Raw genomic sequence first — 23,250 nt, forward strand, 5'->3', positions numbered from 1 at the left:
TCCAATAAGGTGGAGTTCCTGGATATTAATATATCCATTACTGACCAGCGTTTTTTGTCTACTGACATCTATCGCAAGCCCTCCTCCGTTAATGCCCTTCTTCACGCATCTTCTGGCCATCCGAAATGTACTATTAATGCCATCCCCACGGGACAATTTATCCGTCTTAAACGGATTTGTTCCGATATGGGGGTATTTGAGGATCGAGCAAACGAGATGCGTGAGAGGTTTAAGGAGAGAGGCTATAGTGCGAGATCTCTAAAAAAGGCATATAAACGTGCGAGGTCAGCTCCACGAGATCAGCTCCTGCTGAGATTTAATCCCAATAAGACACACTGTACGGAACCTAAGATCCGCTTTGTGTCATCGTTCAACCGTCAGTGGGAACACATCAGAGGTATCCTCACTAAACACTGGCCTGTTTTACAAACAGAGCCCGTGTTTAAAAACACTCTTCCCGAACGTCCTCTTATGACGGCCCGGCGTGGCCGTAGCTTACGCAATATGTTGGTCCACAGTCATTATCTAAGATATAATAAACTACCTTTTCCTACTGGGCGACCTTTATTTGGCTCGTTCCCCTGTGGATCATGTATCGCGTGTCGCTATGGCAATATTATTCGGGCAACATCTTTTATGTCCTCTAACGGCTCTAAGACATTTGATATACGACAGTATATTTCTTGCAATAGCACGGGCGTGATTTATTACGCCACGTGTGAATGCAATTTAATATATGTCGGGCTGACTAGCCGGGAACTTAGAGTCCGGACAAGGGAACATGTAAGAGATATCATGGCCGCAAAACAGGTCAAACTGGAGGATGCTGACACTCTTAAGACCATTCCCCGCCACTTTAGGTTGCATCATCGATCGGACCCCTCAGGTTTTAAGGTGAGGGAGATCGATCAGATACACCTTGGATTGAGAGGTGGGGATATACACAAGATGTTAGCAAGGGCAGAGTGCCGGTGGATTTTCCTCCTTGAGACTGTGATACCCAACGGATTGAACGAAAGACAAACCTTTGCGTCTTTTCTATAAACCAATATATCTCTTCCTTGCGGGGGGTTTTTGATAGTATTTGGTGTCTGACTGGTTGCAGGTTCCATGTGCTGTCGATGTTTTTTCTGAGTCTTTTTAACATTTTTTATGCCTGATTTTTAACTTCACTTTTATGTGTTTTTTCCTTTTTTCCTAGTCTACTCTGTTCGGGTCTCATATCCCTGCCGGATTTTCTCATATTGTCTGTTTTTGAAGCTATTATCTCAGTACTCACAACATTGAATACACAGATACGAATAAGGAAAATGGATTAAAGAACAAAAACTATTTTGAATTATTAATACAGCGAACCTTGTGCATTATAATATGGCTAAACGCTGATGTTTGTATCTTTTATTCTGACGTGACATACTAGACCCAATGTATGTATTTCTGTTTACTATTGTGCTGCAAAGCACAGCAGACTATTGATATCTTTTGATATAAATATTTCTGGGTTGTTCTTGTTAGAACTAATATGTACTATACTGTATGTTCACTTGTCATATCCAAATCGCCATCTTTATGTATGATATTTGATGTGATCTGCTGGATATTTACTTATCTTTATTTGCCCTTACTGTTGCCAGTACTTAACATGGGATTCGCGATCGCATTTCCTGGTTGCGGGATCGCGCATGCGCAGTAGGGACGGCTCTCCTCCCAGCGTCCCCCGGGCTCACTGACGTCAACAAGGGAACTTTCCCTACCCGGATGACGCTGGAGCAGCCGCCCATGCTGACGCCGCGCCTCCGTGCCCCATGGAACCGCGACACCTGCTGCCAATTCCACACAAGTACTGCAGGTATATTAGACCCATCTTTTCCCCTTGTTATCCACGGTCCCCTGAAGAAGTCACCACATGAAACACGTGTTGGGACTGCCCCCTTGTGTGCCTGCTTCCCCTGCTACCTTGGTAAGCTCTGGACTGGTCTCTGGTTTTGTGCAATATGGTTATTTTCTAAGTGTAGCTGGTATATGACATTGATCTTTTAGCTGTTGACCTTCCTGGTTACACTAACTTGTCTAGTAACCAATTCCTAGCACTAACCATGCCAGTGAGCTATATATGATTAATCTGGTGTGAATTTGTATGCAGTCACATTTGGGGAATTAATCACCCTCCATGTCTTTGTAAACCTTTGTATACTGTTATATACCCATACCCTGCTTTATATCATTGCTTGTTCATTAAAGAATCTCTTATTTGCACACTCGTGCGTATGACTATTTCTTAAAGCTTTTTGGCTATGAGGTATGGAGCAATTTTGGCAAAAATGAATGACTTCCTTTCTTTTTGTATACATATATGTCCCCAGAAGTCTTTGCCTCCTACTAATGTTAAGGTCCAATTTTACTGTTCTACGCTTTTCAGGAGCACATTATGAAGGGCTAACAAGGTTATTTGTGTGAAAATACGTATCTGAAAAAATGGACGGCACACGGACTGCACACGTACGTATTTCATGACAATACGGACATTCCACACGTGCACATGGCTCGCATACGCCATCACACGGATGCCATACGTACCGGAGAAACGCCCCACAAATACGGAACACGGACCCGAAAAACGGACCGTGTCATACGGACGTTTTTTTTGCGGAAGTGTGTTTTAGGCCTTAGTTAATTTCACCAGTCTTCTTCACAGCAAGCCTAGGGCACTCTCCTTCGTCTTCGTTCGGGTCGCAGCACCGAGCACACCTCCTCTGCAAGCAGTGGGCAGAATCCTGGTTTAGGCGTGCTGTTCTCTCGTGCGTAGCAGCTAATGGCGCGATCCAAGATGGCGCCTGGAAAATTTTTACCAATGAAGTTTTTGGATTTTCCAGGTATCTTCGCAAAGTTTAAAGTCCGTTCTTTGTTGCAACAATTCACAGGGCAAGTCTTTTATTCGATGCAATAAATCTTTACAGGCGCACGTCACCCGGGTTGCAGCTGGGTCCAGTCCAGATCCAAGTTATGTCGCCAGAGATAAGGGGGTACTCAGAACTGGGCCAAGGGGTCGCTTCTGTGGAGGGGATAACGGTGTTGTGACCCAGTCTGTGATCCCTGGTTCTACAATAAAATGAGGGTTTTGTATGTGACGCCACCAGTGGGATGTGATCAGAGATGACCACCGCTGCTGCAGAACTTCCGGAGTGATGGATGGCAGCTTGAGAAGGGATGGCTTCCCACGGGTAGAGCCTTCTCCCTGGGGCAGTGTGATAGTCTATAGGGGAGTGCAAGACACGAGCACAATAAACAAGCAGACTCACGGTATTCCAGTTTCTTTGGCCTTTACTGATGATTAGAGTTGAGTGCGGTTCGCGGTTCGTGGTTCTCCAGTACGCGGTTCGAGTGATTTTGGGGGCTGTTCTAGATCGAACTAGAACTCGAGCTTTTTGCTAAAGCTCGATCGTTCTAGTTACGTTCGAGAATGGTTCTAGCAGCAAAAAGCCAAGCTAATTACTATCTGGCTTTCCGCTGTAATAGTGTAAGTTACTCTGTGACTCACACTATTATGAAATTTCAGCGTGTAGTGTGCAGGAACAGCACATTCAGATCACTGCTGCTGGGATAATTGCGATTGCCATTTTTTTTTTTTTCCTTGTCTTCCTTCCCTAAGCGCGCGCGTGTAGTGGGGCGGGCCAGCATGTCAGCCAATCCCAGACACACACAGCTAAGTAGACTTTTAGCCAGAGAAGCAACGGCATGTGTGATAGGATGTCTATGTCACATGTCCCTGCATAATAAATACGGGCATCTGCCCGTCTGGACGCCATTATCTGCCTTCTGCGTCTGGGTGTCAGTCACCGCTGGCGTAGCTCCTGTCTCCGATACTGCTGTGTACGCTCTATACACAGCGCTATACAGAATAGGGATAGCAGTTTCTTTCAGCTCTTATAAGGGCTAATTACAGCAGGCTCAGAGCCATAGGTGACAGTCAGGTCCGTGGAAATAGATTTTAACAGCTACACAAGATAACAGCATCTGTGTAGCTAAGGTCAGGGATTTCCTCGCTGCATTTCCCCATTAGGAGGGATAGAAAGTGAGGCTTCCTTTCCTCTACCCAGACCCACAACCCTGCCACTGTACCCTCCTGCCCTTTGCACACTCAAGCTCATTGTTACTAAGCCATTATACTAGCAAACACTGAGTAAACTTAGTGGCATCCTAAAAGTGGCAGTTGGACTTCCATTAGTGTCCCACTAGTGCAAATCTATTTGCAGCACCACTGCATTGCACACTCAAACTCATAGTTACTAAGCCATTATACTAGCAAACACTGAGTAAACTTAGTGGCATCCTAAGGGCGGCTTTGCACACTACGACATCGCAGGTGGGGTCAAATCGAAAGTGACGCACATCCGGCGTTACTTGCGATGTCGTAGTGTGTAAAGCCTAGATGATACGATAAACGAGCGCAAAAGCGTCGTTATCGTATCATCGTTGCAAACTCTGACTTTTCCATAATTTTGCGGCAGCGATGGTACGATGCTGTTCCTCGTTCCTGCGGCAGCACACATCGCTGTGTGTTACGCCGCAGGAGCGAGGAACTTCACCTTACCTGCCGCCGGCGGCTCTACGGAAGGAAGGAGGTGGGCGGGATGTTTACATCCTGCTCATCTCCGCCCCTCCGCCGCTATTGGCCGCCTGCCGTGTGATGTCGCTATGACGCCGCACGGTCCGCCCCCTTAGGAAGGAGGCGGTTCGCCGGCCAGAGCAACGGTTGCAGGGCAGGTGAGTGCATGTGAAGCTGGCGTAGCGATAATTTGCGCTACGCCAGCTATCACACGATATCGTACCTGCGACGGGGGCGGGGACTATCGCGTGCGACATCGCAGCATCGTCTTGCGATGTCGCAACGTGCAAAGCCCGCCTTAAAGTGTCTGTTGGACTTCCATTAGTGTCCCACTCGTGCGTAGGGCAAATCTAAACTCATTGTTACTAAGCCATTATACTAGCAAACACTGAGTAAATTTAGTGGCATCCTAAAAGTGTCTGTTGGACTTCCATTAGTGTCCCACTAGTGCAAATCTATGTGCAGAACCTCTGCATTGCACACTCAAACTCATTATTACTAAGCCATTATACTAACAAACACTGAGTAAACTTAGTGGCATCCTAAAAGTGGCAGTTGGACTTCCATTAGTGTCCCACTAATGCAAATCTATTTGCAGCACCTCTGCATTGCACACTCAAACTCATTGTTACTAAGCCATTATACTAGCAAACACTGTGTCAGAGTTCCGGGATTTCCAGTTTTCCTCTGAAGGATCTTGCCCTTTGTTAACATGGAGTTTTCTGTTCTGTTGCCCTATTTCCTGTTCATCTGTTTAAAAGCCCGCCCCTAAGCTTTGTCTAGTTGCCTGAGTATACTGCATCCTGTGTACTCCTGCCCTGCTGCTCTCATGTCCTGATTGCTATTTGGATCCTGCTGAAACACCCGACACCGGCTCTGGACTTCACCTGTCTCATCAAGCTGTGCTCGGACTCTGTTTGCCGTCTCTGGTCGACACTTCTGCCCGGTCCTTTCCGTTCATATCCACCCTAGGACTCACATCACGTACGGACATTTTTTGGACTATTTCTGTTGCCCTTTTGTGTCCCGGCTGCTGTACATTTGGGCCTTCTGGGGTGATTGCCGGACAGCCCCTGTATAGGGGTTCGCTTCTGGTGGTCTCCCTGGGGGAGTCCAGTGCGCGGCCCCGGGAACTCCCCTTTGCTCTGAACCCAGCAGGTATTTACTGTGTTTATGTTCCACTGTGTATATTTTGTTCTGTGTACATATTGCGGTTACATATTACTGTGTATATTTTGTTCTGTTTACATAGTGCGGTTACATCTTATTGTGTATATTCTGTTTTGTGCACATATTGCGGTTACATATTATAAAACGTCTTTTGCACCAAGAACTCGTCTCTGGTTGTCATTGCCCTAACGCAATCGAAATCCTCAGTACATACAATAGTATTACATTATACTCAGGCCTGTAAGAGGATTTCGCTGGGGCAATGACTGAGACACGAGTAGATCAGCTTTCTCCATGATTAACTCCTTGCAGCAAGAGATGGAGGCGGTGCAAACTAAGCTTAGAGATGATTCCTGGTTCCAGCCAGTCTAGAATTGCCCGTATCTTGCCAGACTCCATGTTCAGTCCCTGAGGAGAGATGACATATAATAAAAATTGTATCTTTGAGCAATGGAATTCGCACTTCTCCAGTTTGATATACAGGTGAAGTCCAGAGCCGGTGTCGGGTGTTTCAGCAGGATCCAAAAGCAATCAGGAGATGAGAGCAGCAGGGCAGGAGTACACAGGAAGCAGTATACTCAGGCAACTAGACAGAGCTTAGGGGCGGGCTTTTAAACAGATGAACAGGAAGTAGGGCAACAGAACAGAAAACTCCATGTTAACAAAGGGCAAGATCCTTCAGAGGAAAACTGGAAATCCCGGAACTCTGACACACTGAGTAAACTTAGTGGCATCCTAAAAGTGGCTGTTGGACTTCCATTAGTGTCCCACTAGTGCAAATCTATTTGCAGCACCTCTGCATTGCACACTCAAACTCATTGTTACTAAGCCATTATACTAGCAAACACTGAGTAAACTTAGTGGCATCCTAAAAGTGGCTGTTGGACTTCCATTAGTGTCCCAATAGTGCTAATCTATTTGCAGAACCTCTGCATTGCACACTCAAACTCATTGTTACTAAGCCATTATACTAGCAAACACTGAGTAAACTTAGTAGCATCCTAAAAGTGGCAGTTGGACTTCCATTAGTGTCCCACTAGTGCAAATCTATTTGCAGAACCCCTGCATTGCACACTCAAACTCATTGTTACTAAGCCATTATACTAGCAAACACTGAGTAAACTTAGTGGCATCCTAAAAGTGGCAGTTGGACTTCCATTAGTGTCCCACTAGTGCAAAGCTATTTGCAGCACCACTGCATTGCACACTCAAACTCATTGTTACTAAGCCATTATACTAGCAAACACTGAGTAAACTTAGTGGCATCCTAAAAGTGGCAGTTGGACTTCCATTAGTGTCCCACTAGTGCAAATCTATTTGCAGCACCTCTGCATTGCACACTTAAACTCATTGTTACTAAGCCATTATACTAGCAAACACTGAGTAAACTTAGTGGCATCCTAAAAGTGGCTGTTGGACTTCCATTAGCGTCCCACTAGTGCAAATCTATTTGCAGCACCTCTGCATTGCACACTTAAACTCATTGTTACTAAGCCATTATACTAGCAAACACTGAGTAAACTTAGTGGCATCCTAAAAGTGGCTGTTGGACTTCCATTAGTGTCCCACTAGTGCAAATCTATTTGCAGAACCTCTGCATTCCACACTCAAACTCATTGTTACTAAGCCATTATACTAGCAAACTATGCTGCCAGTTTAAGGGCCGTAGTTGCATTGTCAGGGATAATTATTGTTGTTTATTCTGCTGTTAATAAAGCTAGACCACCGCTGCAATCTACACCACCTCTCAATTTTTACTACCACATTTTAAGTGCACAATCTTATCGCAATCAAAATGAGTGGCAAAATGACAGATGCTGGTGGAAAGGGGAAGAGGCGTGTTGGAAAAGGAAAAAAAGGGTTTGTCCGTGGGGAAGGTGGCAAAGCTCCATTAACATCTGCTGAAGATAGACCATCTTCCAGCAAAAGTAAGATGTCTACTACTTACCGTGGACAATCCGATGTGCTCCCTTTTTTATGGACACGAACAACTGGAACAAAGGTAGATGATGGCCAAAAAAGGAAATTACTTGAATGGATCTCAAGTGGTCCAACACGTGCCCTCTCCGCCACCTCAACTACCGCATCCAAAAAACACCAGTCCTCTGAGTTGTCAGCCCAATCACACTTGCTTTCTCCCAGCTCTGAAGTCTCCATCCGCCCTGCACAGTATGGTGGAACTGAGATGGCTGAGTCTGCAGAGCTGTTCAGTCACACTATAACCTGGGAATCAGAGGTCTGCTCCCAAGCTACAGTGAGAACAGACCAGGAAATGGTCTGCAGTGATGCCCAGAACCTTTGTGACTCTGATTCAGGCCATGAGGACCAAGTTTCTGAGCATAATGTTGACATTTTTTCACAAACTGTAACACCTGTTGTTATAGACAATGAGGAACATACTGATGACGATGAGACTCAGATACCAGATTGGGATGACAACTTAAATATTGGTTCACGTCAGGAAGAGGCTCGGTCTGAGGGTGAGGGGAGTGCAATCACAACGCTTGATGAGGAAGTTCTAGATCCCACCTACTGTCAACCCACAGTCAGGCACTCGAGGAGGTCAACAGAGGCGGTGGAGGAGGATACTCCTGACAACGAAGTTACCTTGCGCCTTCCTGGACAGAGAAATAGTACTGGTAGCACGTCTACAACTGCATCCTCAGCCACCACTCTGCCTCTGAGCACTAGTCGGGGTGGATAAGCAGGTCGCATGCCCTCTAATCCTTGCCTAGCCTGGTCCTTTTTTGACATAGCAAAAGATCGCCCAAATCATGTGATCTGTAAAATTTGTCATGATTCTGTTAGTAGAGGGCAAAACCTCAGCAGTTTGACAACTTCTTCCATGAATCGTCACATGAATAAATATCATATGTCCCGATGGGAAGCTCACCGTGCTGCAATGCGGCCTAGCGGAGCGAACCATCCACCGCCTGCCCCTTCCAGTGCATCCGTGCGCTCTTCATCTTCTAGGACTGTGGGGACAGCTGTCACACCTGGTTTTCCACGCACAACTACAACCACTGTAACCACAACAGGCAGTTTGCTTGGTAGGTCGTCAGTTGGTTTGGAAGGGGAAACAAGTGCGTGTGTACAGCTCTCTGTCATCTATAGCACCAACGTTGGATGAAGGCAACATCATGTCTATGCCTGCACTTTCCTCACAAACCTGCATTTTTCCAGGGACACCCTACTCAACACCGTCAACACACAGCAGCCTGATCTCTGTCCCTCAGATGTGGTCAAATAAAAGGCCATTTCCTGCGACCCATGACAAAGCTAAGAGGTTGACTTTATCCCTCTGTAAGCTCTTGGCTACCGAAATGCTGCCTTTCCGCCTAGTGGACACACAGGATTTTAGAGACCTTATGTCTGTCGTTGTGCCCCAGTACCAGATGCCCAGTCGCCACTACTTCTCTAAGAAAGGTGTGCCTACGCTACACCAGCATGTCGCACACAACATCACGGCTTCCTTGAGAAACTCTATGTGTCAACGGGTGCATTTCACCACCGATACTTGGACCAGTAAGCATGGACAGGGACGTTACATGTCGCTGACTGGGCACTGGGTAACTATGGTGATAGATGGTGAAGGGTCTGCTGCACAAGTCTTGCCGTCCCCACGACTTGTGTGTCAATCCTCTGTCTGTCCAAGTTCCGCCACTGCTTCTGCCTCCTCCACCTCGTCTGGGTCCTCCACCTCCGCCCCAAGCCTGCCTGGTCAGGCCACCAGCGTTCTAACTGCGCAGAAGAAATCACGCACCCCTCATTACTATGCTGGCAGCAGAGCGCAACGGCATCAGGCGGTCTTTAGCTTGAAATGTCTTGGAAATAAGAGTCACACAGTGGCTGAGTTGTGGGCAGCTCTGGAGACTGAGTTTAATAAATGGTTGTCTCCACTCAACCTGCAGCCTGGTAAGGCCGTGTGCGACAATTCTGCAAACCTGGGTGCGGCCCTTCGCCTGGGCAAGGTGACACACGTGCCTTGTATGGCTCACGTGTTGAACCTTGTTGTCCAGCAATTTTTAACACACTATCCCGGCCTAGATGGCCCACATATTTCACTGGTGAAGACTGATGTTGAAGCCTTTGTTAATAGAGTTAATAATGGTGATTTACATGTCAAACGTAATATGTCCACGGAAGAGTCTAATGCTCTCCGATCGTTGAAGCTTAATCCTTCTATAGTCATTAAACCTGCTGACAAAGGGGGTGCATTAGTTATAATGGATAAGAGCTATTACATCTCTGAGATCCTAACCCAACTTGCGGACCGTGCCACCTATACACCTGCTACTTCTGACCCCTCTTCAGCTATCAAAGAGATTATTGTGAATAAAATATCCTATTATTCACAATTAGGGGTTATTGATATGAAACTAACATCTTTTCTAAATAAGTCTAATCCTCAGATTCCCGTTTTTTACATATTACCTAAAGTGCACAAGAATTTGTGGTATCCACCAGGACGACCTATCGTCGCCTCGACAGATTCTCTGCTGTCGCCGTTAGCCATCACATTGGATCGCATCCTATCTCTCTTGGTACCTAGTACTGATTCATATTTACGAGATACTACACACTTTCTTGAACACTTGAAATCATTAGGACAACTCTCTCCTGGCTCCATCCTGGTCACCCTTGATGTGAATTCGTTATACACGAGTATTGAACATAGTTTAGGTCTTGAGGCAATGGAATGGTTCCTCCGGACATATACCACATTTTCACCTATCCAGATGGAATTTTGCCTCGATTTGTTATCTATAGTATTACAAAAAACTTTTTTATGTTCCAAGATCAATTCTATATTCAGAATAGAGGCACCGCAATGGGCTCAAATGTTGCGCCACCATATGCTAATGTATTTATGGCCCATTTTGAAGCCTTGTATGTTTATTCCCACCCCATCTTTAAATTACACATTACGACTTGGAAAAGATTTATAGATGATGTTTTCCTCATTTTCAATGGTCCCAGTACTGTATTTGAAGAATTTTTTCTATACCTTAATCAACAAATACCTGGTCTAACATTCACTAAACATATAGATCAGCATTCTATAAATTTTCTAGATACTTTGATTACTATTGATTCGCGAGGCACCATTTCATCAGACCTATATGTCAAAGAAACCGATAGGAATAGCCTACTTCATTATAATAGTTGTCATCCTCGTCATCTTAAAGAATCTTTACCCCACTCACAACACAAAAGGGTTGACAGGATTGTGTCAGAGATTACGCAACGTAAACTCAGACATAAAGAAATACAGGAGAAATTTGTACAGAGAGGTTATCCTCCATATATTGCTGACTATGTGGCACAGGACAATGTTGTAAGAGAAAAACGACGGGGCCCCTTTATAACATTTGCCAACACCTTTCATCCGTTTCATTCTGTCCTCCGGGGCATTATCTTAAAACATTGGAAATTATTACATCAGTCTTATCCGGATATAGACGAATTTGCTGTCCCACCTTTATTTAGTTTTAAACGACCTTCCAATTTTAGGGACCTTTTGGTTCGGGCTGATATAGGGTCCTCGATTCGCAAGTCGAGACAAACCTTTTTGGCCACTCCAAAACAGGGTAATTATCCCTGTCTTCGGTGTCTGCAATGATCAAATATGGTGAGGTGTAATACGTTTACACACCCCCATACTGGCAAGGTTTTTTATATCAAGGATTTCTTCACATGTGATACATCTTTTGTAGTGTATTTGCTTAAATGCCTGTGCGGTCTCGGGTATGTTGGGGAAACCACCCAGCATATCCGGGACCGCATTGGCAAGCACAAGTCGACCATTAGGTGTAAATTATTGATGCTGCCAGTTCCCCACCATTTTTTGACCTTGGGACATACCATTTCCCAATTGAGATTTCAAATTTTGGAACATGTTCCACCTATGAGACGTGGGGGGGATAGGGTGAAGAGACTCAAAGAGAGAGAGTCTTTTTGGATACACACTTTAAGAACCCTGTCCCCCCACGGTCTAAATCGTGAATATGATATATTACCATAATTAAATTCCCTTATATGTATATATCTGATGGGTAGACAGTTTCGTCTATGTCCCATAATTCTGGGATATGTTGTACATTTAATTCATCTTTTCAGTTAAGATGAACGTATAGATTCTCATGTATAATTCCCATATACTTGTTTTAACATGTATGTATATACATGTATTTATGTATGTGGGTGTTTGCATGTGTATGTATATGTGTATGTATGTGCATAAATATGTGTATGTATATACATATATGCATATATGGCCAGTATATTCCAATACAATGTATGTATTCTGTGCCCTTATTTCACATGTTAAATAATATATTCATTCAAAATCATAAGGATGTCTATTGTTTAGTATAAAGATGGAGTATAACCTTCCTTTTGTATCTTGTCATATTCCCTGTGACTGACAAGTTATTAATGTCTCTTTCAGACCCGTTGAATGTCAGGAGCGGTTCTTCCGGAGCTGTTTGCGTCTTTATTTTCCTTCTGAATACACTGCGCATGCGCGTACTTTCTGACTCTTTTGCGCACGCGTGGCGTGCGTCTCACCCTCTGCACCGCTTGCGTTCCATAATGAGGAAATTGACACATACACCCGCCTCCCACCACTATATAAACCCATGCTGGGTTATGCCTTCACTCACCACTTCTTCTCTGATCACCAATGATACAGGTAATGAATGGATCTCATTTGAGCTGGTTATTTGATGCCCTATAGATAAGGAGTTCCTCATGGACTGTTGTTTCCTTTTCAGCCCATTATATACTTATCTTCCCAAATGGTAATTATACCTTTTTCATTGTTTGGCTTTATTTTAAGCCATTATCACTCTTTACCGCATTTTCTTATTGTTCACATTAGATCCATCATTTCATGACCTGATGTCCCCTGTGGTTTAAGGGCATTGTATCACACAGTAGTTTGCTAATTATCAGAGCAACATGAGGTATGTGTCCGGATTTATACAGATGACATTTGCGGTGAGGGCAGATTTGATTGTTATCAGTTTTGTTCATTTCAACCCTTTCATAGTCTCTCATTGATACCTTGTAATTCACAGTTAATCTGTGATCTTTTGACAAATAGCTGTCTATAATAGTACTACAACTCATATGCATGTACTTTTATTTTTTACACAGATAATTTCATTTCAATTGTATAAACAAGGACAAAAGTGTTGTGAGTCCAGACTTTACCTTCCATTACCAGAGGTAATGGATAAATGAATTCTTTATAAAATGGTGAAATTGTTTTTTCTGTATATTTTCAAGTATGTTTGATATCTGATTTACTTTGTCTGTGACATGAATTTCTCTTCTAAATTACTATGAGATATATATATATATATACATTGTATTGATACCTTGTTTTCTTATTATGTAGAACCATATAAAATTGAAGAAGGCGGATAGCCGAAACGTTTGTTTGCAAAACTTTATTGGAAGAAAATTTTTGAATAAAAATAAAAAATAATCAAAATATAATTTCTTCTGAGTGCCGGAGTTACTTGTATTATAGTTCGGATTTTTTCTCCAGAGCACCCACCTTACGGTGTGCTTAGCCATACCTCATCTTAGATGGCCTTCTGAACAGGGCACGAAAACTGTCTGCTCACTTCCGCCGTTCAACCACCGCTGCTGAGCGACTTGCATCGCTCCAGAAGTCTTTCGGCCTGCCGGTTCATCACCTGAAATGCGATGTGCCGACACGCTGGAATTCGACTTTCCACATGTTACAGCGACTGTGGCAGCACCGTCGAGCCCTGGTGCAATACGTCATGACGTATAGCCTGGGCCAACGAGATGCAGAGGTGGGGCAGATCACCCTGATGGAGTAGTCTCAGATCAAGGACCTATGCACCCTTCTGCACATTTTCGACATAGCGATGAATATGTTTAGCGCTGACAATGCCATTATCAGCATGACAATTCCAGTCATTTACATGCTGGAGCACACGCTAAACACTATTCACAGTCAGGGGGTGGGAAAACAGGAAGGGGAGGAACTACAGGAGGATTCATATGCGCAAGAGACAACAACATCACCAAGGTCTAGACGTTCATCATCACCAACGCGGCAGGCATGGGACCATGGGGGACAGGGATCAACAAGGGCGCATGGTAGCAGGCGAAATGTTGAGGAAGGTGCAGGAGAACATGAAGAAATGGAGGACGAACTGTCCATGGACATGGAAGACTCAGCGGATGAGGGAGACCTTGGTCAAATTTCAGTTGAAAGAGGTTGGGGGGAGATGTCAGAGGAAGAAAGAACGGTTAGCACCTCTATGCCACAAACACAGCGTGGACTTGGTCCACATGGCTGCGCAAGACACATGAGTGCCTTCTTGCTGCACTACCTCCAACATGACCCTCGTATTGTCAAAATTAGAAGTGATGATGACTACTGGCTTGCCACACTATTAGATCCCCGGTACAAGTCCAAATTTTGTGACATAATTCCAGCCATAGAAAGGGACGCACGTATGCAGGAGTATCAGCAGAAGCTGTTACTCGATCTTAGCTCGGCTTTTCCACCAAACAACCGTGAAGGTGCAGGGAGCGAATCTCCCAGTTGTAACTTGACAAACATGGGACGGTCTCATCATCTTCAACAGTCTACCCGTACCAGTAGCACCGTATCTGGTGCTGGTAAAAGCAATTTTATTGAATCTTTTCATTATTTTTTTAGACCCTCCTTTGCAAGGCCACCAGAGACAACAAGTCTGACACATAGTCAACGGCTGGAGAGGATGATACAGGAGTATCTCCAAATGAACATCGATGCCATTACTTTGCAAATGGAGCCTTGCTCATTTTGGGCTTCAAATCTTGAAAAATGGCCAGAGCTCTCCACTTACGCCTTGGAGATTTTGTCGTGTCCAGCTGCCAGCGTTGTCTCTGAACGTGTCTTCGGTGCTGCTGGGTGTGTCCTGACAGATAAGCGCACGCGTCTGTCCAGTGACAATGTGGACAGACTAACGTTCATCAAAATGAACAAGTCATGGATCCACAAGGAATTTACTACCCCTGTGTCATCCTGGGGAGACTAAATGCTTGTGGATTTGGAATAGGCTTGATGCAAATCTACCTGTGAAGTGTACAACTAGGGCACAAGTGCTGCCACTGATGGGGTGTCTGTGTGGCCCAATTTTTGGAAAAAAGGGAGACTCCGCTTGGAGTAACCCTTGCTTGCTGTGTTTTTTAAAATGATCCAAGATGAACAGATCTGGGATCAGCAAAGACTTTGCCACCTACCCCGGTGCCATCCTGGGGACGGTGAAGGATGGAGTATTTTTGAATGTGCTTGATGCAAATCTACCTGTGAAGTGTACAACTAGGGCACATGTGCTGCCACTGATGGGGTGTCTGTGTGGCCCAATTTTTGGAAAAAAGGAAGACTCTTCTTGGAGTAACCCTTGCTGTGTTTTTTAAAAAGAGCCAAGATGAACAGAGCTGGGATCAGGAAAGACTTTGCTACCTACCCCGGTGCCATCCTGGGGACGGTGAAGGATGGCGTATTTTTTAATGTGCTTGATGCAAATCTTCCTGTGAAGTGTACAACTAGGGCACAAGTGCTGCCACTGATGGGATGTCTGTGTGGCCCAATTTTTGGAAAAAAGGGAGACTCTTCTTGGAGTAACCCTTGCTGTGTTTTTTAAAAGGAGCCAAGATGAACAGAGCTGGTATCAGGAAAGACTTAGCTACCTACCCCGGTGTCATCCTGGGGACGATGAAGGATGGCGTATTTTTGAATGTGCTTGATGCAAATCTACCTGTGAAGTGTACAACTAGGGCACAAGTGCTGCCACTGATGGGGTGTCTGTGTGGCCCAATTTTTGGAAAAAAGGGAGACTCCGCTTGGAGTAACCCTTGCTTGCTGTGTTTTTTAAAAGGAGCCAAGATGAACAGAGCTGAGATCAGGAAAGACTTAGCTACCTACCCCGGTGTCATCCTGGGGACGGTTAAGGATGGCGTATTTTTGAATGTGCTTGATGCAAATCTAGCTGTGAAGTGTACAACTGGGGCACAAGTGCTGCCACTGATGGGGTGGGTGTGTGTGTGGCCCAATTTTTGGAAAAAAGGGAGACTCCGCTTGGAGTCACCTTGCGGTGCTTTACATGATTTTAGAAGGGCGTGCCATGCCTATATCTGTGTCTCCTCCTCTTTTTTCTTGTCCAGCTCTTTTGTTTTCGCATGAGAATTTGTTCTTGTCACTTTCCCATGTGTTTGTGTTGTGTTGTGAGTTGTTTGTCACCTTTTGGACACCTTTGAGGGTGTTTTCTAGGTGTTTTTATGTGTTTGTGATTGCCTCCCATTGTTTTCTATGGGGTTCGAGTGGTTCGCTGAACCGGTTCGCCGAACCGAACTCGAACGAGACCTCCGTTCGGCGAACCGAACTCGAGCCGAACCGCGACCAATTCGCTCAACTCTACTGATGATAGCATTTAACAGAGTACTGTCCATGGAGTCTGTGCAGGGTTCAGGGTTTCTCCCACCCAGCCGGGCCATTTTGGCTCCCTTATCTGCACTGTGTGTGGCCCTGCTGCTGTATAAACTAGGCAGCCAGCCCTGTTCTCCTCCCGGGTACCGACCTGACAGGCAACTCGAGTCCTTACTTGTAGTGTTCCTGAACTCTGCTGTGTTGCTGTGTTTGTGGTACAGATGAAGAATGTGGAATCTTCACTTCTCCGGTGTTAACTGTACAGTATGTAACCTGCACAGCCTCGGATCCGGCATCCGTTCTGTGCGCTCCACTGGGGTGAGTTCAGGAATACTCTTTCTCCCAGGTATTTTCCTCTGTTTTATCTGTCTCCTCTCCTCAGACCCTTGGCTTTGGCCTGTAATTGGTGAGCGGACCCTGTGGTCAGCTTGTCCCAGCTCCAACCTACAGATCCTTCTTCCTCAGTCCTCCCAGGAACTGAACTGAGCTGAACTGAACTGACCACTTCCTCTCCACACCAGAATATATAGTGAAGCAGCTTGGTCTCCCCCTTCTGGCCTGGAGGTGCTGGTGTTGTGTGGGGAGTTAACCCTTTGTGTTGATACTGTGGCACATGAACTCTGGGGTGCCACACTAATACAAATCAATGGGGATAAAAGGGATCCAGCGCCGAATCCATTTTATCCGTTTTTTTCCGGATTGTGCCTGATGGAAAAAAACTGATGTGTGAAAGTAGCCTAACCCATCTACCTCTTAATTTTAACTTAAGTTGAAAGCTATAAATTGTAGGCCAGACCCTCTATGGTGCATGGCCCATACCTGACAGCTGTGGAAAGACATTATGGGTACTCTGTGGCATTTGATGAAACTGTCCTGGTGTCTGCCCCTAATTTTTGGAAATGTGGAGACTCCAAGTTTGGTCTTCAAGTTGTGTCTTGTCTGTAGTGACTGGGGTCTCTGAGGAACAGGTCTCCTCCTGTCACTCATCCACCTCTTAATTTGAAAGTTGTAAATTCTGGGCCAGACCTTGTCTGGTGCATGGCCCATGTATTACTGCTGTGCAAAGACACTTTGGGTACTCTGGGACAATTGCTGAAACTGTCCTGGTGTCTACCCCTAATTTTGGGAAATGGGGATATGGACTCATGGTTGGGTGTCCTTGTTGTGTGTTGCCTGTAGCAGTAAGGCTCCCAGACTGGCATGCATATAGCCACCTTTCACTCATCTACCTTTCTTACTATCCTTAAATGTGTCTTGCAATAACAGTTTATGAAGCTAACATTTCAGCTACGTGAGTGTGGCTGAGCAGAAAACCAGTTTGGGTTGTTGCATGAGGTGGGATGGCTCCCAGCCCACCAGGCCTATATCGATCACTCACTCACCTCAATATATTAATAGTCAAGGAAGATAATGGATGTTACACAACAGTGTGGCTCCACTATAAAACTGTTTGAGCTGTTTTGGCAGCTTTTGGGTCACCCTAAAGGTGTTGTCTGTGCCCTTGTTTTTGCTTCCTATTGAATTCAATGGGATTAGGATATGTTTGTCGAACTGTTCATCCGACCATTTGGTGAACACAGTTGAAGTCAGCAAACATGACCTTAATTGAACCTATCCAGAGAGTTCAAACAGTCCTGTCAGGCTACAAGATGAAGGTGACAGAGATAAACGAAGACCCACTATTCCCAGAACCAGGCTTAAGGCCCAGTCACACACAACGACTCACCAGCGATCCCGAAAACGATGCGACCTGATAGGGATCGCAGGTAAGTTGCTGGGAGGTCGCAGGTGAGATGTCACACAGTCAGATCTTACCAGCGATGCAGGAACAATACAGGTCGCAGTAGCGACCTGTATAACGATCTCAGCAGTCACTGTGACCCTGTCACACACTGTCAAACACAGCGATGCGTCCTGCTCAGCAGGACATCGCCTTTGAAGAAAATGACCTGGACCATTCGGCAACGACTAGCGATCTCACAGCAGGGGCCTGATCGCTGGTAGGTGTCACACATAACAAGATCGCTAACGGGATCGCTACTGCATCACCAAATGGTGACTCATCTGCGATCTCGCTAGCGATCTCGTTATGTGTGACAGTACCTTTACACTTTTAGGAACGTGACCAAGTGCCTATCCAGCCTATTCCAAAGCCTCTGATGGTGAGATTGAACTTGTCTAATAATAGGCACCAGGTACCCCTCCAGGGCAGCTCCTGGTTGTTGCATTCCAGCAAGGGGGCTGGTCCGCACGAGGTGAAATGGGTGAAGAGATACACTGCTACTCGGAAAGGATAGGGAGGGACAACCCCTTACAATTATCATAAGCAACCCTAATCTCCTTGATATCCCTAGACGTGTTCTTTCACCCCATGCAGCGATCAGGTTCCTATCCCTGCCTTTGCCTGATCAAAACCCTGTCTAGTGCTCAGAGCAATGGGTAAATTAGTCCTGCTCTAGGTTAATGACACAGAGGGGATAAGGCAGACATGGTTAAAAGAAACAGCAATTGTCGAAAGCACATCAAACTTCAGGAATGAGTAGAGGCAATGGATAGGTGAGGTGAACTGAAAATGGATTAAAGGAAAGGAAGGGAAAACACCAACTAAACTTCCTCACAGCAATCTCTGGATACAGCTCCAAAATATGACTTCTTAGTTCTCAGCTCACAAGTCCACTCCAAAGGCTAGGCATAGCAAATCTATCACTGGCAACTCCCTAAAGGCCGTTTTACACGCTGCTATATCGGTACCGATATCGCTAGCGTGGGTACCCGCCCCCATCTGTTGTGCGACACGGGCAAATCGCTGCCTGTGCCGCACAACATCGCCCAGACCCGTCACACTACTTACCTGTCCGGCGACGTCGCTGTGACCGGCGAACCGCCTCCTTTCTAAGGGGGCGGTTCGTTCAGCGTCACAGCGACGTCACAGCTGCGTCACTGAACCGCCGCCCAATAGAAGTGGAGGGGCGGAGATGAGAGGGACGTAACATCCTGCCCACCTCCTTCCTTCCGCATAGCGGCCGGGAGGCAGGTAAGGAGAGGTTCCTCGTTCCTGCGGTGTCACACGGAGCGATGTGTGCTGCCGCAGGAACGAGGAACAACTTCGTTACTGCTGCAGTAACGATTTTTGAGAATGGACCCCCATGTCACCGATGAGTGATTTTGCACGTTTTTGCAAAATCGCTCATAGGTGTCACATGCAACGGCATCGCTAATGCGGCCGGATGTGCGTCACCAATTCCGTGACCCCAACGAGTTCGCATTAGCGATGTCGTAGCGTGTAAAGCCCCCTTTAGTTGAGACGAGGAGAGTATTTATAGCAGAGGTGAGTGGGAAAATCAGAACACCTGATATAAGGCTTTTCCATCCTGAGCTAGGAGACAAAATGAACTGCTTAACCCTTGCAGCATTGGATCAAGGAGGATCTTCATAACTAGCAGATTTATTCCTTGCAAGTGTGTTTGTAGCCATGTGCTGTGATCTCCTGACACCTGAAATAGAGGGGATCACTCTCCATCAGGGTACCTTCATAACAACTCCCAATGTCACTGCAGAAGCAATACAAAAAAATAATAGTTGATCCAGTAGTTTCATAAAGTGTAACAATTTTATTCTCATCCAGTTAAAAACATGTCACAGAAAGTGGCATAATCATCAGAAAAACACTCCAAGGGAAAAGTACAATCAAGGTTGACATGTTTTGAAGTAAAACTTCTTACTCATAATGTGAGTATTTTGACAGTAATCCAAGTAGAGAACATAGTTATGTGGGAGTTTCCACTATTTTCTTTTCTTAGTCTCCATGCTTTTTTCATAAAGTGGTTGTCCATTACTAGGACAACCCCTTCTGATTCCACTTGTTTCCCCAAGTTCAAATAAAAGACTCTGTACTTACATCCCATTCTGGTGCCATTCCAGCACTGTCGGTAATCGCGGTTTTGGGTTCACTTGACATTGAGACAGCATACAAGCCCGTCGTCCAATCACCGCTGACTTCTCTCGCCACTTCTTCGGACTAAATGAGCAATCGACAAGAAGACAGGAGAGAGAGAAGCCAATGGTGATTCTTTTAGTTTCAGAAAAAAAAAAGCTAGTAGGTATATCAAAGATATGCTTTGCGTCTGAGCTGACCGCACTTGATATTCAAGGAAAAAACAGAAGAAATCCAGGGTGCAAGTGTAAGTTTAAACATTTTTTTGTTGATACTTTATTAAAAAAAAATACATTAAAAATGTATCAGCATACAACAGTTATGGAGTTTGGCAAACCAAGTAGGTGGTCTGCAGAACATGAGCCGCATTTCGTCTATGCCTTTTTCATAGTCATGAAGAGGTTGTCCCAGTATTGGACATGCACTTTAAAATTTTTGGAAACAAATTATTGGATTGCTCTATAATTTTAAGAACATGTAATAGCTAAAAGCTGAACTAACTTTCTCTTGCTCCTATATAAGCATGCATAGTGGTACCAGGTCATACTTTAGATGACCCTGTTTGCTCAAGTTGGGAAATATCTCTTTTAGACAACTTTAAATAGCTGTAGACCGAACACTCATCCAGTAGTTATCACTCCTGATTCCCACATACACATCCATAGTTGGCTTTGCCTAGCATATATTTTTTTTTTATTGGAAAGACACAACTATACACCTCTGGTAGTAGATTATCTGCTACAGGAAACAGAGGATCTGACATTGGAGTTAACTATGATCCTTTCTCTCCACCAAAATGATCTGTGGTTGGAGCTTCCAGATACCATTGTTAGATGGTTAAATGGCAATGCTCAAAGGGGTCAGTTAGGATGACTTTTCACTGATGAGCATAGAACCCTAGGGAACCTATGACCAATCTAATTTTTTACCAATTAAAATAAGATTTTGATATTCCTATTTATTTTAATTTTCCTATTATAGTTTTTTTTATTCTATTTTCTGTACATATTCTTGGGGCCACCCTCTCTCAAGTTATTGTTATCAGAATTAAGAGATATTCAGTACTGCAGCAGCATGGACTTTAGGAAACATTAACTGCTATGAGATATTCTAGGCACTCTTGTTAAATTGTGCTGTAGACATTGCACAAGGAAGGGGAGTAGGTGATCAATATGCATCCCTTTTTATCATCAACATAGTTTAGACCGGATTGAATTCAATGCATGTTTCTTACCCAGGATTTTCTCTGGGTGAAGTATAGATGAATGAAATTCAAATGCAATAAGAAGCAGTTTTGCGATGCTTGTAGGATTCCGTGACCTGCATAGATGCATCTTTCTGACCCTTGGATGCAGGTTAGATTCACGGGCTGCGTTGCATTGTATGTGCGCGTAAGCAGTGTGCCTGCCTGTCTCTCAGCTCTTCCTTCCAGTGTAAAGTAAGGTCAGGTTCAGGAGGCCATATAACTCGGACAAGGACCAGATTGCAGTTCATGCACTCCCACGGTTCTCCTGACCTGAGTATGACAACTGCACTGAAATACATAAAGCTATCATGCTCAGGTCAGGGGAGCCGCCGGCCAGTCCGTGCACTGCATAACTATCCTTGTTTGAGTTATACAGCCATCTGACTGTGTCCTAAAAAGTAGTCTAGCACCCTGCTGTGCCCTGTGAATAAAATTTAGTAAGACCTGTTGGCAATCCCATGATAAGTATGTGAATATATTGATGCCTCCTTTAATGGACCAAATATCTTTTCACCCTGCCCAAAGTGAATTTATGGAATTGAATGAGGCCCAAAATATGTTCCTGTGAAGCATATTTGGGCTGTATGAAAAGACTGAATCAAAAGGAGGTTTAGTGAGCTCACCAATCTTCCTATGAATCCTCGGACCAAGGATTGTGTGGCTGTCATCCACCATATGAGGCAAAAATATATAAAGGAAAAATTCCTTGGTCTGGCACTGTGACGCCCTTGGCAAGCCAGGGGTCACAGGTAATGACACCACCACACCCTACACCCCGGATAGGTACACCAAAGCTAAACCAGAAACCCTTGTTGCCTTCCTCCAGGGGCTGATGTCCACACCAGGGGGTGGGCTAGGCAGTTGGCTCCGCCCACCGAGGAGTTCACAGTCCTGGAGGCGGGAAAACCAGGCAGTTGAAGGGAGATAGAGTTTGAAGTGAGAGGGAAGTGGTAGAGGAGCAAGTGAGAGGAATTGAGGTGAAGGAGAAAGTGACAGTTTGGAAAGCCTGAAGTTGGTCCGGGTGTGTGCCCCGGACTGAGACAGCAAGGTTAGCAGACGGTGGTGACCGTCTGCAGGAGAGGCTGATTGGAGGTTGCCGAAAGGACCGTGGACGGGTGGTGGCCCGGCGGTACCAGACCGGTATACAAGGAGAAGCCAGCACCATTGGCAGGGGCCTTTCGGATCCCGGCAAGGCTAGGAGTCGCCGTGAATTTGCCAAATCCGTCAGTGAAGGGGACCTCCGGGTCTCCCAACAACAAAGTCCCGATTGAAGGCAACAGTCCAACCGTAGGAGAGAGACACCGCCACCGCCAAGGCACCAGTTTCTCAGGGCCAGCGCCTGCGGGCACAGAGGGGCTCCTCCGGCCCACATCCAAGTCGGGGAGCGGGTTACCGGTGGGAACCCATCGCTACCAACATTACATTAGGTGCAGGGACAGAGACCGTCACCGCCAACTACCGGGGAAAAGCAACAGCAGCCGTCCGTGGGAACCGTCTTTCCAGCCGTGTGTTTTACCGAGAACTGTGTCAACGTCTTAGGCTGAGTGAGTACCACCGTGCCGTGCGGCACAGCGCTGCCCCCCGATCCTGCACCTCACCAGGCCCCACACCTGGCCTGCCATCTATCCCTACCCCATCACCGGGCCCCGGGACAACCAACCCCAGTACCCACGGAGGGGAGGAATAACAACAAAGCTGCTCCCTGTCACCGCTCCCGGGATCCCTATACAGAGCAGCGGTGGTGTCCACACAATCACCACAACCGTGGGTGGCGTCACGGACAACAATAAATCCCCAAACCAACCCCCTTTTCACTCACGGGCGAGGAGCGT

The sequence above is a fragment of the Anomaloglossus baeobatrachus genome, chromosome 1 (genome assembly GCF_048569485.1).
Source record: "Anomaloglossus baeobatrachus isolate aAnoBae1 chromosome 1, aAnoBae1.hap1, whole genome shotgun sequence".
Taxonomy (NCBI): Eukaryota; Metazoa; Chordata; class Amphibia; order Anura; family Aromobatidae; genus Anomaloglossus; species Anomaloglossus baeobatrachus.